Genomic DNA, 6,521 nt, shown 5'->3' on the forward strand with positions numbered 1-6,521 from the left:
GCGTACACTGTCGTAGAATTGTTTCAAGTTACACTGCTCTCCATACTCTCTGATGTATTTGCGTACTGCTTGGCCAACAAATAACTCTTCATCACTTTTCTGATTGCTTTCATCTGTGAACTCAACTTCTGGTTTCACAAATCGAACAAGCAGTGACTTCAGTTGGTCGCACATAACATTATGCATTACATGAATACATGGTTCATCTTTCTGAAGGATAAGGTTACTGTCATCGAACAAAGCAATGGTATTGTTCAAAAAGAGACAAAATAGTTTTGTGTTAGGGTCGGTCATCATCTTCACACTACACGCTCAGGTTTTGATTCAACTATTGTAACTTTAGCCCCACCTGCAGGTTCATGTGTTGCAGCGGAAGATCGTTTTGAAGCAGATTTTCGAGGCTCTTTTTCAGCTGATTTTGCAGTTGGTCTTGTGGAAGATGACTTTCAAAAGAACGGGTTTAATGCTGTAGAAAGACCTGAAGTATCCTTACTGGTGCTTGTAGCAGACTTCAAAGTTGTTGATTTAGCAGGACCACTCAAAGTACTAATCTTTGTAGCACACTGGTTGCTAGTTGAGCTAGAAGTTCCCTTCATTGTGCTGGTGCTTGGAGAACTGGATGATGTTGATTTACCATGTACATTTGATGTTCCAGACTTGGTGGTGCTTTGGTTGCAAGTTGAACTAGAAGCAACAAGCAATGTCTTCTTGGGAATCTTGTAACATGTACTAGATTTTGCAAAACTTGTTTCTTGGAGTGTTGATCTAGTAGGACCATGTGAACTGCCAGGTTTTACAGCAGGGGTCACCGATGTGCCTTGCTTGGTAGAGGTAGCCAAACTTGGCGATGATCCTACCAACTTGGTTTTTTGTTTCTTTCTTTCTTGTTCCTCTTCTTGTGTGACTCTCTGTCGTTTTGTCCCACTTGTCTTTTCTCTCTCTCCTTCAAAGAAAGGGAGAATCGCATCCCACTGCTCCAGGAGTCTAGTGATGCACTGTCTGAGTGAAAGCCAACGTGTGGACACATGCTTGATGATCTTGTGCTGGGGAAGATTTTTCTTGTCTTGGACGGATTTGAATTCTTGCTTCCTCTTGCTGCTCTTTTCCAGATGATAATAAATATCGATGAGCAAGTCCTCTACTCTCACAGGTAGCCGTTTTGCTGCTTTCTCAGCCGCAAGATGCATCAGATGACAGGAGCAGCCTACAAGAATGCAAAGAGAAAACATATGAGAACATATTTAAATATTTTTAAATTGGAAAAAAAATATCAAATCTCTTTTTCCATCACTTAGGCCTTTTCATAGTATACCAGATCTACACTGTAGCTGCAAGATAATTAACCAACCATTCCAGTAATAAGACAAGCGGAGACTACTATATTTTGACTGCATATTCAAAATTATAACAAAGACTATTTGTTTCATTTCTTTATCTTCATTTCAATTTTGTATTTATCTTATATTTTATTTGTTGGAAACAGGTTTTCTTCTGGAATGCCCTGAAACTAAGCTGTGGAAATGAACACCACACACATACACACACACGAATATGTTAATGATCAGCACAAGCATTTCTTTCATATATATCTCATTTATGTTTTTTTGTATGTTCAGTTTTGCTCTACATAACATTAAAGATCTAGACCTACACTACTTTATCTAGTACAGTATTCACAAAGACTCACCAGAAATGTACATAGATGGAGCACGCTTGAGGAGAAACGCTGCTACACCTTTGAACTTGCCCAACATTACCGACGCATTGTCCGCAGAGAAGGATACCAGATTTTCAAACGGAATTTCCAGTTCCTGTAGTTCTGCCTCAAGAAGCTTGAATATGTTCTCCCCTGTAGATGTCTTATTACACTCCTTCAACGAGAGAAGAACTGACAAGGTACGACCCTCATCCGGGTCAAAATACCGCACACATATTGGGTACAACTTGACATCGTCATAGTCCGTAGACCCATCCGTTGCCAAACTGAATGGCGATACCTTGATGACATCGACAATTTTTTTCCAGGAATCTTTACCAAGGGTATTGGTGATGCAGCCTGTCTTCGTGCGCCCACATCCATACTTTTTTGCGATGGCCGAATCGGGAAACATTTTCCGAAACAGTTTGTTACAGTGGTCAGCAACACTGAGTGGCAAACTATGTTAACAATGAATTCGGTCATCAAAACCTCTGCATTAATTACACTCATGTCCGAATCTACCATGAAGTAACTGATGCAGAAATCGCTGGAACAGCATTTGCAAAATGCATAGTGAACTCCCAGTTTGGAGCTTGTCAATACAGGAAACCAGAGTATTAAGCCCGATATTTCTGGGTAGATTTCTTGGTAGATTTTCTAATTTTGCCGTTTCAGGTGTACTGGTAGCGATCTAAATCATGGGCAAATCAATAAAATCATTGCTGCTCCACTGCAAAATATATGTGCTAAACTGAGCGCATACAGCAATCACTCGCACGTTTTCACATAACAGTCCCATATGTAGTAATCCACGTAAGTTTGTACGGTAAATTTGCACGCGAAACACACATCGCAAGTATTGCGTCGCATGTAGTCATGTCTACCCACACGAACATACACACAGTACAATTCCCCATACGCACGCAATCCCCCCGCTCGTATTACACTCGCTAAAAAACGTTGGAATTACGATTCGGATGCGCTATTAGACTTGAAGTCCAGTCGTCGTAGATATTTTATTTTTAATAATCAGAATATCAGAAAATCGTAATTTTGTGACATAAAATCGTAAGGCGTAATTTAAAACAAAAAATTGTAATAATTACACCAAAATCGTAGTGGTTAGCAGGTACATTAAATCTTACGGTTGCAGAGTTAGGTGTCATGAGAGAGTCTTGCATGTAAACTTTAACGTTGATCTGAAAATGCCCTTTGACCTTACCATGTGACCTCCGACTGCAGCATAAGATGCAGGTCCCCCAAGTCCATCTACCATCCAAGTTTGGTTGAAAAGTGGCTTACGGTTGCGGAGTTAGGTGTCATAAGAGAGTCTTGCATGTAAACTTTAACGTTGACCTGCATGTAAACTTTAACGTTGACCTGAAAATGACCTTTGACCTTACCATGTGACCTCTGACTGCAGCATAACATGCAGGTCTCCCAAGTCCATCTACCATCCAAGTTTGGTTGAAAAGGGACTTACGGTTGTGGAGTTATGTGTCATTAGGTTTGTGACGGACGGACGACATTTGGATCCCTAAGTCTCGCCTTCACCTCTGGTGGGCGAGACAAAAATGAAGTAGAAATACTGCTGAATACTTTCAGAGCCTGCACCAATTGAATATATATTCATTGACACAGGACATACTGGACTCCGTAACGCAAAGGTTTGCGATGAATTGCAAATATGAGAGAACCGCAGTTATTGGTTACCAGTCAGTATTTTAAACAAAGTGCGCATGCCACGATGATCTTGATTGGTCATTGGTATTTAGCGATTGGTATTTTGCAAACCTTTGTATAACCCTGATATCAAGAAATTTGTAACCTACTGAACAACTCTTCAGTGTGGCATGATAATCATTGCATCAAGGATGCCAAGGTTGCAGGTTCCAATTCCAGAAAGGACATGAAATTATGCGCATTTGTTTAATTAGAATACATCTTACGCTATGGTTTCTATTGTATATCGCAGATGACATATGCATGAAAACTTGTAACTGTCAAGTTTGGCACTGCCCAAAGCACTTCTTGTTCTTCTATCAAATAACCGTATTGAACATAGTGATACATTCGATGATACAGAACCATTTCACATATTTAAAACTTACTGGTTCCAAACTGATGAAATGACACTAACAAACCTACTTAACCATACAATGATAACAATATCAGAATAATTACAAGTCCAGTCTTCATGGTTTATCTTAATGGTATATTGTCAATATCTCAGTTTTAATACTTCGTTAAAATGAAAGATATTTCATAATAGTAACTTGTATGCAATGGTCCCAAGGCCACAGGGAATGATATACATGTAGGTTGCAAAAATTACAAATAAGCAAACAATGTCATTGTCTATATGAAAAAACAGATTCTAAAATACCTGGGAAAAGTGAAATATTTACATGTTTTAAATTAATCTAAGGCCATATAGCCATAGATGCCCTACATACTGATCTCAATTCCCCTTTCATTAGCCTTATGTCCTTTAAGATGCTTCTCCTTTATGACATAGAAACTGCCCAGTAGAAAAGTTATGTTGCCCTCAAAATATCAAAATTTAAGCCCTGAATTTGTATGTCACTAATCATATCATTTTTATTGTACTGTAACATGAAATCTAGAATTAGGAGGTTGTTTATGTTTGCAAAATACTCCACTTCCATAGCACTGTAAAACAAGAATTTTTATTTTTATTAATCTAACTTGGGTAAGATGGATAGCCCCCCAAAAAAAATAAAAATGTCTTAAAATTGCAAATTCTGGGGAATTTAAATTCAATTTAACTCATTCACGAACTTAACTCTAAATTGAAACCTAAATTTAGAACAGCTCCTCTGGCCAGTCAACTCTGAATTTAGATTTAAATGCTATTTATTCATTTTAAATCACAGATCTATATTTTTAATTCAAATTTTAAACATTTAAAAAGTATGAAAAATAACTTCTACTCGTCAAAATAACAGCTTAATATTAAAGGAGAATGAAAACCTTGAAACCAGCTGAAGAAAGAAACGTATTGTTGAAAGTTTGAGGAAGATTGAATGAATAATAAGAAAGTTATGAGCATTTGAATGTCAAGATCACTAATGCCATGTAGATCCTCCAATTGGCAATGCGACCAAGATCTGTGATGTCACACACGTACAACTCCCTCATTGCTTTAGTACTTATTTCACTTATATTCTCACTTTTATAGAGTCTATCACAAGGTGAGGTGTTCTCTTTATGAGAGGACAAGTACAGAGGTTTCACAACATTATATCATTGATGAATCGTTTGTCATATGATTAGAATGAGCAAAAAGAGATGTTTTGGGGTATATTTTCAGTGTCCAAAAGGGGAGAGTTGTTCATCTGTGACATCATAGATCTTGGTCGCATTGCCAATGGGAGGATCTCCATAGCATTAGTGATCTCGACATTCAAATACTCATAACTCTTCTATTGCTAGTCCTATTTTACTCAAACTTTTGTTGATCTTATTCTTTGATTTTTCTGCTTTCACAAAAGCTAACTTGCTCCAAGAGTTTCATTCTCCTTTAATTATTATTTCAATTCCCTGAATTCTAGAGTGTAATGATTCCTTTAATGTTCCTTTATGATTTGGTTTCAGAACCACTTATCAATTCTATAATAGCTATAATTCCCCCCTTCCTGCCACTTAAACTTTCCTATATGCAATGTTTGATATTGATTATAAAATTAATCAGGTAATGATTCAAACAAAAGTCCTACTTAGTTTCATTTTCAAGTCATGTATGGTGGCTATATATCCTTTTTTATTACAATATTTGGTTCTTGACTTGATAGCGCATGATACATTGGATTGTCATATTAATGGTAACACTTACTTGGATTGTTACCATGGCAATAAAGACCCCCCCCCCCCCCACACCAAATGATAGGCATCTTCACTTTATCTTCTAATATTCTTCTGTGTGCCAAATGTTATGACAAACTGGAAAAAAACAAAAGTTACAGGTTTTACCAAATATATGGCAACCATGTCTCCACCCACTCCAAAATGACATGACAAATTTGAAGATGATCAGAGAAGAAACACAGCCAGTAGAGCACTCACAAGGAAATATCTGCTATTTCCAGAAAAACTCTTGTTACCATAGCAACAATGTCTCCGCCCCGCCAAAATCAAAAGGCAGCTTTCCTTTACCATAATAGACCTTCATGCCAAATTTGAAGATGATCGGAGAAGAAATGCAGCTGGTAGATAGAGCGCTCACAAGGAAATCTCTGCGGTGGCACAACGAGGCCAAATCTATAGTATCCTCCGAACTCCGTTTTGGGGATACAATAATACTTAATGAACACAGGAGACCGCCATCATGAGCGGTTAAGCTTGAAATTGATGACGGCCTCATAAAAAATATGCAATTACGGGTAAAATAATTTTGGCTTTATTTGACCTATAATTGAGCGCCTCTTTGACAAAAAGATGAATGGAAAAATATGAAGCCTCGACTTCTACTAAGTGATTTGTAGCTGAATTTTGCTGATGATATCAAGTGGTTACTATTTACATTGAACTGTACAATGTAGGGTTTTTAAAAACATAATCAACAATATTTTATGTATTCACTTCTTTCACTGAGCCCCAATCAAAGATCCATCAAGAAATTACATAAGTTCTTTCACAAAAACGTACAACGTATCTTATTTCATCAGTACACTTCTGAAATTTGTTGAGAACAATATTTTTAAGACTCTGACATTCATTTGCTGAATAGACTTCACTCATTACTTGTACTATAAATTTCAAGGATTTGATAACCAGCCATTGAGTTTATTTTAAATCATAA

Source organism: Lytechinus pictus, chromosome 5 (genome assembly GCF_037042905.1).
Source record: "Lytechinus pictus isolate F3 Inbred chromosome 5, Lp3.0, whole genome shotgun sequence".
Taxonomy (NCBI): Eukaryota; Metazoa; Echinodermata; class Echinoidea; order Temnopleuroida; family Toxopneustidae; genus Lytechinus; species Lytechinus pictus.